At 37.1% G+C, this 12622-nt stretch overlaps 1 protein-coding gene across 16 annotated transcripts in view; it reads right to left on the reverse strand.

Moving 5' to 3' along the window:
• nck1b (NCK adaptor protein 1b) overlaps positions 1-12622 on the reverse strand; it is a 165297-nt gene that overhangs the window by 3602 nt on the left and 149073 nt on the right. The window lies entirely within an intron of this gene.

Below are 12622 nucleotides of genomic sequence, written 5' to 3' on the forward strand. Positions count from 1 at the left end.
ATTATTCCATCATATCCAGCTACCATAAGTAATCGCTACCTACTGCCTTCTGTTTTTATTATCAATAAAAAACAAAAGGACAAAATCCCTCACTGCTCTTGACTGAAGGACTTTTGTAGCTAAAGTGTTTTTCTTACTGTGAAGATGCTTAAAGCACAGTTTAAACATAACAGATTTAATAACTCATTTCTAATAACTAATTTCTTATATCTTTGCTATGATGACAGTACATGATATTAGACTAGATAATCTGAAGATACTAGTATTCAGCCTAAAGTGACATTCAAAGGCTTAATTAGGGTAAATAGGCAAGTCAATATATAACAGGAGTTTCCTCTGCAGACAATTAAAAATATGAATTGCTTAAGGAGGTTAAAAATAGAGCTATTAAAATAGGTTTCCAAAATTTAAACCTGATTTTTTCTAGCTGAAATAAAACAAATAAGCCTTTCTTGAGAAGAAAAAATATTATAGGAAATACTGTAATTTTAATTTATATATAAAAATAAATTCACAGGAGTGTGAATAATTTTGACTTCAACTGATAACCGTTTTGAATAATCGTGATTATGATTTTTCCCAAAATCGAGCAGCCCTAAAACAAGGTACAAGACAGTGTAATGTTTACCTGCTTCATTGTAAATTTTACTATTGCCTCTAATAGTTGACTACAAGAGTTCCTTTTATAGCAACCAAAAGCTCATTATGACGCTAGCAATCCAATCGCTTTGGACAATCTCAATAATCATTTGCAAATAAGCACCATTTCCATCCAGGGAGACAAAGAGAAAAAATTGGTCACTTCCTGATACACTGGCGTTAAATATCAGAGTTTTCTGCAGTAGGAGAAGCCACTGTGGCCCTGTTTTTCTTATATAATGAACTACTTCCAACTCAGTAGATGAAACTCACTGATTGCAAATTTCACTTAATAGCAACACGTTTAACTAAAGTCATTTTTCAATGAAAACTATGTTGAGACAGTCTCTTCAGGGAGTAATTTCATCACTCCGCACCCTGCACTCATTCCATTCTTGTCGAAATGATCTGTGAAACCAAAGAGCATTGTATTTTGATACAGGCACCAACAGGCAGGGCATGAGTAAAAGGAGAACTTGTCCAAACACATGTTACAGTGCGGCGAGGCTTGTGCGTTCACACTGACAGGGGTACACAGTAGCTATCAGCTCCCGTCTGCTCGAGCAATGAGTCCTCTCTTAGTAAACATGGGCACTGGTCCAGTTTCAAAACCAGCCAATCACAAACATCATTCCAGCACTCATCAGATTATGCTCAGGATTTTGGTCTTCCTCCTTGAGTATAGACTTGATTCAATTATCTCCAAATGAACAGGTGTTAACAAAAAGCTTTAAGACAATCTTAAAAAAAAGTTGGCACCATGATACAAGGGTGCAGGTTTTTGTCTCAGAATTTGACCAAATGGCTCAATCATTCGAAAGACACAGCTGTGCGAGCCAGATGTATTATTCAGTGAACAGTACAATTAGGAGTCACTGGAATGATTACCACACCCAACGTCCTCCTCCATGGGGAGGGAAAGAGCGAGGGAGTGTTGGGTTATGTTCATGGACACTGTCGAGGATTCCGACTTGTCTGACCACATTAGGTCAAGCCAAATGGGCTGGTATGAAGGATTAATGGAGAGTATCTGACCCCAAGGCCTTTCAACCATGTTGGAGGTTTTGGCAAAGGTTTGTGAATAGTGTTACCGTAGAGGAATGTCCGCTTGGCAGTTAAGTTTGTACTAGCCCAATCCAAAGGCCCAAAGACAGATAAACACCCTCTCTTCTCTCTTTACATACCATACAAAAATGCACTGCAGCAACAAAATGATGGTATTAGATGGTAATACCATGATCTTAACATAACTCATATACTGAAAACAGTTTAATCTAATCTAAGGGGATTTGCTTTAAGTGTCCCATCAAATAATCAGGTCAGACATTTTTTATTAGAAGCAGTTTGGTGGCTAACTCGAGGGCTCTTCTTTTTTATACTCGGTTTCATTATTTTTGCTCAGCCAAATACCTCTTTTAAATGATTAAAGTACAATTAACTTGTGGAACGTTACCAAACTTGTGGAAATTACTAATATTACAACTCTAGAGAGATTTGTTGACTGCTTTTCCAAGCTACTATTAAAGTCTGTGTGAAATCAAAATGTATAATATTTATTTTGCTAGCACAGCTTTTTCTTCAGGTCGACAATTACCGGCAACACAATATATTGGTAATCTTCAATCAAAGCCTAACCATTCGGACCATTTCCACATTTGGAGTGGTAGTCCTCCTCTGTTGACATTAGTTTGACAGCTTTAATACTCTTTAGCCACGTCACTCTTAAGGCTGGTTTATGCTTAGCATTGAGTGATCGGCGTGACCCACTGAGCCTGCCTTGCATTTATACTTCTGCATGCTGTTTGTGTTGCTCAGCAATAACACTTCAGAAATGCTAGCTGGCAGTCAGATTTTAATATTCCACTTTGTCAAGTTTCTTCGCGAGCGTTTTATTTTTTCTGAGCGCTACTTTAATGTAAAAGCAACTTGCTCATTTAGAGGTGAAAACCGGCAGACGAGCAACAACATTAATCATAAGGTAAACACAAAACAACAGCTTTTATCTAGAGCTACTTCACATGACCCATCACTTGTAAACCCTCGCTCTAACAGGTTTGTGCGGCTCTCGGTCTGGTTACAGCTACCAAGCTGACCAATAAAAGAGCTTGTGCTATGCCTCGTTCTGCAGTGTAGTTGCATTTTTCTGAGAGGTGCGCATCAGTGTTGGCGTCAGCCACGGCGAAGGGTGTGCGACCATGTGTAGGCTGCTCCTAAAGCATACTTGGCGCTTGACGCAGAAGTATAAATCAGCCTTTACTGTTAGTTTGTTACAAGAAAAGGATGCACGAAAAACAAAGTCCACCCCCTCCTCAATGTTCTATTTAAGTCTTAAGTATATCAACATACTGAAATAAAACTCTGATCAACTTACGGTTCACAAGGACTTAATAATGGTAAAGGAGAGAGTGATTTTTGGTTGCTCAGCAATGGGAAAGCAATCTTCTGAGTGCTTTGAAAATCGAAAACTTGGATGTGTCCAAATATCCAGGTTAATAACAAATTGCCAACACAGTACTAAGCTAGTATTACTTTTCTGATCATGGTTTCAGTGAAACAAACTGTATTTGTGATTAAAATGACTCATTACATGTGTTAATTAAATTTTAACAGCGTCATTAATGTTTAATGACATTTTAATGAAAATTAAACTTAAGATGTAAAACAAAATACATATACTAATGACGCTGTTTTTTAATTCATAACATTTTTATAACAGTTTCTTGACAATCATGTTTATGACAGATTTATGACAAGTTTTGTTGTCTTGGTAATGTCAAGTTCTCATAACAAGGACTGTGACGTAGTTGTCATAAACAGTGTCATCTTTGCATTAAAAATGTTAATGACAGTTGTTATAAGCATGCATAACATCATAAGTCATGCTTCTAAAGCTTTAATGAAAGTCGTATGAAGACCACTTCAATTAAAGTGTTATCAAAACTTTGCATCTTGCCCACTTTCTACCCACAAGCTGAGGCAGTCGAAAACCTATCTTATCCAATTGCTTTCATAGTGTAAAACCCCATACAAATATGATCGAATGCATTTGTAAAAGCACACAAGGACAACGACTGACAGAACATGCGATTGTTAATACAGCCGTCAACACAGTACTAAGCCCGAAAATTGATGAAATGTTCCTTCCAGTTGAATCTATGGACATCCAGCCTTCACGTTTGAACCTCAAATTCCCGTAGGCAGTTTTCAAAAAGAAAAATACCTAGCAGATGTAATTTAACAATACCTGACAAGTGAGAAGCAGGTGAAAACCTTGCCTGATCTGAAAGGAAATCACCCAATTTACTTTACGCTTACTCAGAGGCCAAAGGTTAACTGAGTGAGAACACACAGCTTTTCCAACTGCTTTTTTTTTGTTGTTGTTGCTCCAAGCGAGATGCTTATCAAAGTTTAAGGACAGAGGAATTTACTCTGATGCCTCTGCTGCCTGATTTGCATTAGAAATACATGAAATCCCAAACCAAGATATTTGCCTGTGGCCCCTAAGCTACACTATGTCAGATTGAGAGAGACACACACATTTGCATGGTCAATGTGAGCAGGAAGTCAACCAGCAATAGTAACTGGAGCATTTAGTGCCCCATTTGGTGGACGTGTCGGTGCATGCAACCGCGGGTGTGTGAACTTTGACAGCACAAGTTCATAATGCACTTCTTAAAGGGACAGTTCACACACAATGTAAACTCCATTATAATTCTTGATGTAGTTTAAAGACAATTCCTTCATTTGAGATTAATGAACGCATCAATATTGAGATTGACCAATTCAAGAAACAGTCACTGTGAACCAGATATCTATAATCTAATGCGTGTCTATTAATCACCCAAACATTTCAGATGGCTTCACACAACTTAGCATATGGATAGAGACTGGTTGGAATTTTTTATAGGGTTTTTATGTTCTTATCGATAGCCTCTGTGTATATTTTTATTAAAAACAGCGGTCAGAACAACTATTTAGTTTAAGTTCCACAAAGTTATACAAGTATAAGTACATTAAATGTTTAATAAATTTAAAACAAATTAAGTGCACCATAAAAAACTAAAAATGGACCCAAAGAAACTCTCCACTTTTTGGAAAATAGGCTCAGTTTACATACGTTTATTTCCAAACTAAAAGTGGAGTGTTCTTTTAAATGAGTGTTTAGGCTAATGTATTCCACATATATAAAGACCAATATCAAGTTGGCACTTGCTAAAGCAACCGGTCTTGGGTGTGAATGTTCAGAGCAGCGATGGTGGAGGTTGTGAGTGAAATATGACTGATCTGCTTCACGAGACAGGGTTGGTAATTCACCCACTCAGTCAGTGGATTAGTCAGTCTACAGGGTCTCTAGGGAGATGACGCAGACCGTTTATGAAAGTCTATTTTCAATTCTCTTAACTAGCACTCATAAGGAAACCAACTACATCAAAATAAACATACTATTTCACAACAGGGTGCATCATGCATGGAGGGTATATCCCCTTTTAAAGTCAGAATTACAAATGAAATATTAAAGATCAGTCAGTCAGTCATTAGTCTGATATTGGTAAATGTGCTGTTTTCATAAATCATATCACTAAAAAAAGCAGAACATTGGTAACACTTGACATGACATCATGGATGTGGATGAGATTTTATGCATGCTTATGTCAGCTGTGATTAGGTGTCATTTGCTCAGTTACGTCACTTTAAATGCAAAGATGACATTGTTTGTAATGACAACTTGCCAAACAAATGCATCACAATCAGTTATCTTTGTCATGACAACTTGACCAGGACAACAAAACTTATGACATGTCATGAGGCACTATAATTGTCTTGAATATTTTTCTGATCACTTCTTCAGTGAAACAAACTATATTTGTGATTAAAATGTCTCATTAAAAGTGTCACTACTCTGTTAATTAATTTTTAACAGTGTCATTGATGTTTAATGGCATTTTATAGCTCATTTCCACTGACTGGTACAGAACGGTACGGTTTGGGTCGGTACGGGTCACCTTTATCAGGCTTTGCGTTTCCACTGTATTGAGCCATGGTGCATTTCCCTAAAACAGCATCATGGGGATTTTTCTTGTATTCCTACTAGGGTTGCACTATATATATATATATATATATATATATATATATATATATATATATATATATATATATATATATATATATATATATATATATATATATATATGTATGTATTCCAGAATTATCGATATCACAATAATAGTATATGCACTCACCATCCACTTTATTAGGGACACCTGTCCAACTGCTCGTTAACACAAAATTCTAATCAGCCAATCACATGGCAGCAACTCAATGCATGTAGGCGTGTCGACATTGTCAAGACCATCTACTGCAGTTCAAACTGAGCATCAGAATGTGAAAGAAAGGTGATTTAAGTGACTTTGAACGTGGCATGGTTGTTGTTACCAGACAGGCTGGTCTGAGTATTTCAGAAACTGCTGATCAACTGGGATTTTCACGCACAACCATCTCTAGGGTTTACAGAGAATGATCCAAAATAGAGAAAACATGCAGTGAGCGGCAGTTCTCTCCGCGCAAATGCCTTGTTAATGCCAGAGGTCAGAGGAGAATGGCCAGACTGGTTCCAGCTGAAAGAAAGGCAACAGTAACTCAAATAACCACTCGTTACAACCGAGGTCTGCAGAAGAGCATCTCTAAATCTATGCCATTAAGCATTAAGGCAGTTCTAAAAGCAAAAGAAGGTTCAACCCAGTACTAGTGAGGTGTACCTAATAAAGTGGCCGGTGAGTGTACGTATCACAGACATGTGAAACATTACATTTATATTATGCATTAATTGTTTATCTAAATTTGACCAATCAGATGGGGACCTACTATATTTATCCCTGCCTCCCCAGTTGCTGCTCTGCTATTGGCTAAATATAAACAGTAATGGCGGGAAAATGACAACAGCCAATCAGAGTCAGAATATCTGCTAAGGTTTTTACTCATTCATAGAGTTTTAAAGACTTAATGCTGGCACCTCGGCACAGTTCTTTAGTCAGAATTAGATCTAGTCTGATTTAGCATTGAACAAAGAAACTATTTTAAAGCATTTTTAAAGTTTTATCGTAAGAAATATCATTATAGCAATTCTTAACAATATAACATACAGTATGTTCCCACATAGGACACATGGGAAGATAGTGCTGCACTTTTTATGGCTATAATAGCTCAATGTGCATATCTATTTTCCATCCTGATATCACCTACAGAAATTTAAGCAAGTTTGAATCTGAGATGTGCAACTAACAGGCAACCATTAGAGAAAAGTTTGACCGCCCGCCCAACAGACTGCATCCACTTCCTTTCCATTTTCAAGTCTTTCCTCTGTGTGCAACATGAGTGTACTTGGATTGGTTGTTTCCTCTGGTGAGCTCATCCTATTGTTCTCCAATGCGGGGTTGTGCTCCAGTTAAAAACAATGTGGAGCCAGAAATAGGTGTTGATTTAAGTCACTGATGAAATTATGCTTGGTAAACAAATGACACAAAAGTGTGGAATACAAAATTGTGTTAAATAGACCGATATATGTAACAGCTAAAAAGTGATTCTTTAAGTTGGTAAATATGTTAATATATGACATTGACACTGAATGAAGACTGTATTTGTGTCATTGGATTGCAAAACTAATAGTCAAAAATACATTGTACGAGTCAAAATGATACAGATTTATTTATCGGACATCACAATAGCTATGTTTCCATCCAAAAATGTTAATTAAATTTATAAGCAAAACTGGATTAATCGCATAAAAGACGTGCGAATAAAGCGGCGTTTCCATCCAATGAGTCAAAGAGAACAATATCGCCACTTCCTGATTAACTGGCGGCAAATATCAACAATAAAATTGTAATTTGATGCAGTAGGAGAAGCTGCGACAGTCTTTTCTTTATTTATTTAATGCCTTGCATCTCAGAACATGATGCTGACATGCCGTGAATGTGTGGCGGCATTTGAAGGCATGAGATGCGGAGCACAGACGCTCTTGACAGTTCAAAAGGTAATTAATAATATAATAACATCAATACTGAAACGGTTCAGATGATTTACAGTGTGCTCAGCCTATTGGTTTGAACCCTTCAAACACATTTTCATCATCACATGATCTTTTATAACAGAATCACATGACTATTTTAATGCACATACTAAAAGTTGTTTAGTAAAAGTGTTTCCATCACAGTCACAGTGCGCATCTTTTCTTATCGAATAAAAAGTTTATCCTACTCAGTTATGAACATCCATTTTTATGTGCAGTTTTAAAATGCATGTGCATCTTGGTATGTCAATCAACTGTTTTCATGCGCACATCCAAAATTCAGATAAAAAGTGTTGGATGGAAACATTACTTACACTTTATAAACCAAATGCATGTGTTTAAGTGTTTTAGCAGACTTGCTAATTCGCAACACATCCAAGGGATATACAGAATTTTATTTAATGCCAAAAATACTTTAAATATTAAGCAAATATGATGCTAAAAGAATATATTTAGTAACTTTCCTACTGTGAATATATCAAAGCTACATTTTTGATCAGTAATATGCACTGCTAAGCACATTTAGCCAAAACTAAAGGCGATTTTCTCACTAACTTGATTATTATAAACCCTCAGATTCCAGATTTTTTCATCTCAGCTAAATATTACCCTTTCCTAACAAACCATACATCAATGAAAACTCCTTTATTTAGCTTTTAGATGATCTCAGTTTTGAAAATCAAAAAAACCCTGACACTTGACTTGTTTTGTGGTTCATGGACACATACTATATAGACCATGGTGTTTGCAAGTTACTTTAAAGAATACTTGTCATGGTACACAGTATGTCTCAACATGACAGCTGGCGTATATTTGCCTAAAAAATACGTTGTGTCCCAAATGATGCACTGTACAGTATGCATTTACACACTATGTGCTTGTCACTCATCATTGAAGTCTAAAAGCCCTGTTCCTCCACTATACATAATTAAAGCTGAAACATTTCTGTGTTTAAAGTGTCCAACATTCCACACAGTGTTCTTTTGCTTTGGTTAAATAGGGGTATAATCGGGGTATTAAAGGTATACACCCTTTCTTTAAAAAGTTTTCACACTGATTGCAACTAATTAATAGAGCTGTGAATGAAAATCATTCAAAATTGATTCTGCATTGATTAGGATTTTCTAAATGCATCACTGTTCTATCTTCAATCGATTCTGAGCTTAGTTTTTTAACAGCAGGTGGAACTGGCGAACAGCCGTATTCTGCTTGCATCCAATTCCATACAAATGCCACCTGAACCTAAAATAATCATTAATAAAGTTTTAAAAAAAGGTTTACGTTAAGGGTGACACAGTGGCTCAGCAGTTAGCAATGTCACCTCACAGCAAGAAGGTCACAGGTTTGAGTCCCGGCTGGAACAATTGGCATTTCTGTGTGGAGTTTGCATGTTCTTCCCATGTTGGCATGGTTTTCTCCAGGTGCACCGCTTTCCCCCCACAGTCCAAACACATGCGCTATAGGGGAATTGAATGAGCTAAATTGAGCGTAGTGTATGTGTGTGAATGAGTGTGTATGGATGTTTTCCAGTACTGGGTTGCCGCTGGAAGGGCATCTGCTACATGTAAAAACATATGCTGGATAACTTAGGGACATAAATTAATGAATCAAGGTTTAAGTTAAGTACTGGAGTGTTCATAGTGAGCAGGGTTTATACATGGTAGTGTTGTTTTTACTCAAATGTTTGCTAACACTTTATCAGCAAAGCAGGGATTACTTCATTACAACCAAAAGCGGAGACACATCTTACACACCAGAAAGTTCTCCACACACACACACACCAGTGCTGAGCTGCCAATGGGATGTCGTCACTTCCTTACAGGTAGTGTTTACTAGCAGGGCGACAGTTCCAAATAGTGGCTAGACATACCGAAATCAGTATTTTTGAAATCATTTTTTGTGAAACTATTGTCGTATAAATGTGAACATTTTAAATGCAAAACACTGTAGTGTAAACGTGGAACATTTCTGTTTTTGGCTACATTGCTAAAATGTATATGGTTAAAACTATTATCTACTAAAAACTAAGCTTAAATCATGAGAACAAAAAAATAAAAACAAAATAAATTCTTGAACAAATGTTCACCACAGTTATTTAACTATTCAAACTAAATAACAGCATAGTATAGTAAGATTGTAAATTGAGTGGTAACTAAAGTGCACGCCAGAAATAACCCAAAGTAAAGATATTACGTCATTATCATAAAAAGACATAAAAGAGATGCAAGCAAATCTCGTCAAAACAAAACAAAAAACAGTGGAGCTGAAAACAAGACTTTCTTTCAAGTAAGAAAAGCCAAGAGATCAAAAGGCCTACAGTGACAGTGACTGTAAACCACAGCTTTGTCTAATGCACAAATCACATGACAACAATCTGCAGAAGACAGACCTCAAAGATCACTTTACCTTTCCTAAATCAAACACACAGACACTCATCAACAGCTTGCAAAAAACCCGGCATTTGCAATGACAGTTTCAGCAATTATGAGTGTTTCAGCAGTTATTTTACAAATAATTTAATGAAAAAGTTACATTTCGTCCTAAAATAACAAGAAATATTGATGATGCCGCTTAATCTTTGTATGTACATGTGATTTAATAAAACACTTTATATACCAACACTTTAGCTCAGGCATAAATATAAAAAATGAAGGATTTGATGACATATTAAAAGAGTCTATACCGTAGTCCTGTAAACTATGAGTGTAAACTGGGCCTAAGTGTGTATTTTTCGCAAGCAGATTTGCAACAGGGGCGGGGCGGAGGATCACGATGGCGGCTCAACATCGTGGTGTCTGTCTGCCATCGGCGTTGGGCAATGGCATCGTCTATCGACCCAACCCTTTCACATATTATTTATAGTCTGTTCATTTTATTCTGTTCATTTCTCTTTCACAGGCATGCAGAGTGAACATGCAGAAAGAAAAAACTGTGCTTGTTTAAAAGAGCATGGCTGCGTCCGAAACCGCATACTTCCATACTATCTATATAGCACGCTAAAATCAGTATGCGAGCCGAGTAGTATGTGCGAATTCATCAAATTTGAAAATCAGTATGCAAGAAGTACCCGGATGACTTACTAATCCCGGCGAGATTCTGGAGTGCGCATCTATGATGCCCCGCGAGCGAATTCATGAATGGGAGTAAAGCGACGCAACTGACGCAATTAGGTCAGGTGACCATGACAAAACGGCAGATGTAGTACGTCCGAATTCCATTCATACTTTACACCAGGGGTCACCAACCTTTTGGAAACTGAGAGCTACTTCTTGGGTACTGATTAGTGTGAAGGGCTACCAGTTATTAAATAACACATATCTTACTTTCATTTTTAATTATATGTTATTATTAATAATAAATAATATTCATCTATGTGAAGACATTGATCATGGTAATGATTTCTCACAGTAGTTGTCAACAATGATTTAACAAGTTAGATAAATATCAATATGCAACACTTCATTTGTCTGAAATAGTTTTTAACATTTTTTTTAAATGTATAACAAAGTAATTTTTAAATTTACACCAATGCAAGTGTGATTTAAAAAGAATACCTATACAAATATTAGATGCAGCTTACTCATATGTGGTGCTATGGTGAGCTATTTTTAGAACAGACTTGCGGGCAACACATGTGAACCTGGCGGGCTACCTGGTGCCCACAGGCACTATGTTGGTGACCCCTGCTTTACACATTCATACTGTATAGAACAGGGGTTTTCAAAGTGTGAGGCGCGCCTCCCCTGGGGGGCGCCAGAGCATGTCAGGGGAGGCGCGGGAAAAAATATTATATAATAAAAATATAATTATTATGTTTAATTATTATATGTATTTTTTTATTATATTTAAACGTTTTAATTAAACAAAGCAAAAAAAAAATAATACGTCAAATGTAAGAAAACCTTTTTTACCCAGAAGGCCATAGCTGTGAATTCGCTTCTGTTTGGCAAGCCCGCCAATACAGGTATATGCCTGCTAATACAATGGGTCGGTTTCTGAGTGTGTGTGTGTGTGTGTGCGCGTGCGTGTTTGGGAGGAGGGGGGCGCCAATGGATAAGTTGTTTCAAAAGGGAGGCCCACTGTCTTAGACTTTGAAAAACCCTGGTATAGAACATACTTTTCTAATGGCCGAGTAGTACGTTTAAATTCAAATGCAGTACCTACTGAGTAGTAGGCGTTTCGGACGCAGCCCACATCTTATAGCCGGCCTATTTTCGGTTTACGGGACTGTTTTTTTATTCATTATGCTATTCTATCCCTGATCCTAAACATAGCCAACATAAAATATAAATATTTTAAGTTTCTAAAAGCACATTTTGGTGTTTAAGCATTGATTATTGGCTACACATCTGGGTCATAAATACTACACAACGTGGCTAATAAAACATCTATAATTTAAGCTTATTATAAATTAGATTATATATATTTGTGAAGTCAGACCGCAATAATCGGTAAATTACCAAGTGCATAAAAACGGCAGTGGATACAGCACACTACTTTATAAATGTTTTCAGTTTTACATTGAAACACACAGTGATTCCCCTTGTGCAGTTACTCTGACGACATGCTGGTATAAATAGCCTGCGTCACACATCTGCGCTTGTTTGGCAATCATGAGCTCCTCATGGAGTCATACGAGGGTCAGAACTCATCCACGTCCACAGTTTCACTCCAAAAACACTTCCTGACCTCTTCACAAGACACTTGGATCTGAATTAAAGCATGAGTGTCCCTTTCAAAAAACAAGACAACGTTATCTTGTGGCGTTTTCCGTCAGAGAGGAAGAGCCGGGTGCCTTTATAAAAAGTGTCGGAGAGTGGGAAGTGGAGAAAAACAGACGGATGGGCTGACGCTGCAGTGAATCAACAATCCGCTTCCTCACTTCCTCCCTCACAGGCTCCACAGAAGCGAGGAGAA

This window comes from Danio rerio, chromosome 24, assembly GCF_049306965.1.
Source record: "Danio rerio strain Tuebingen ecotype United States chromosome 24, GRCz12tu, whole genome shotgun sequence".
NCBI lineage: Eukaryota > Metazoa > Chordata > Actinopteri > Cypriniformes > Danionidae > Danio > Danio rerio.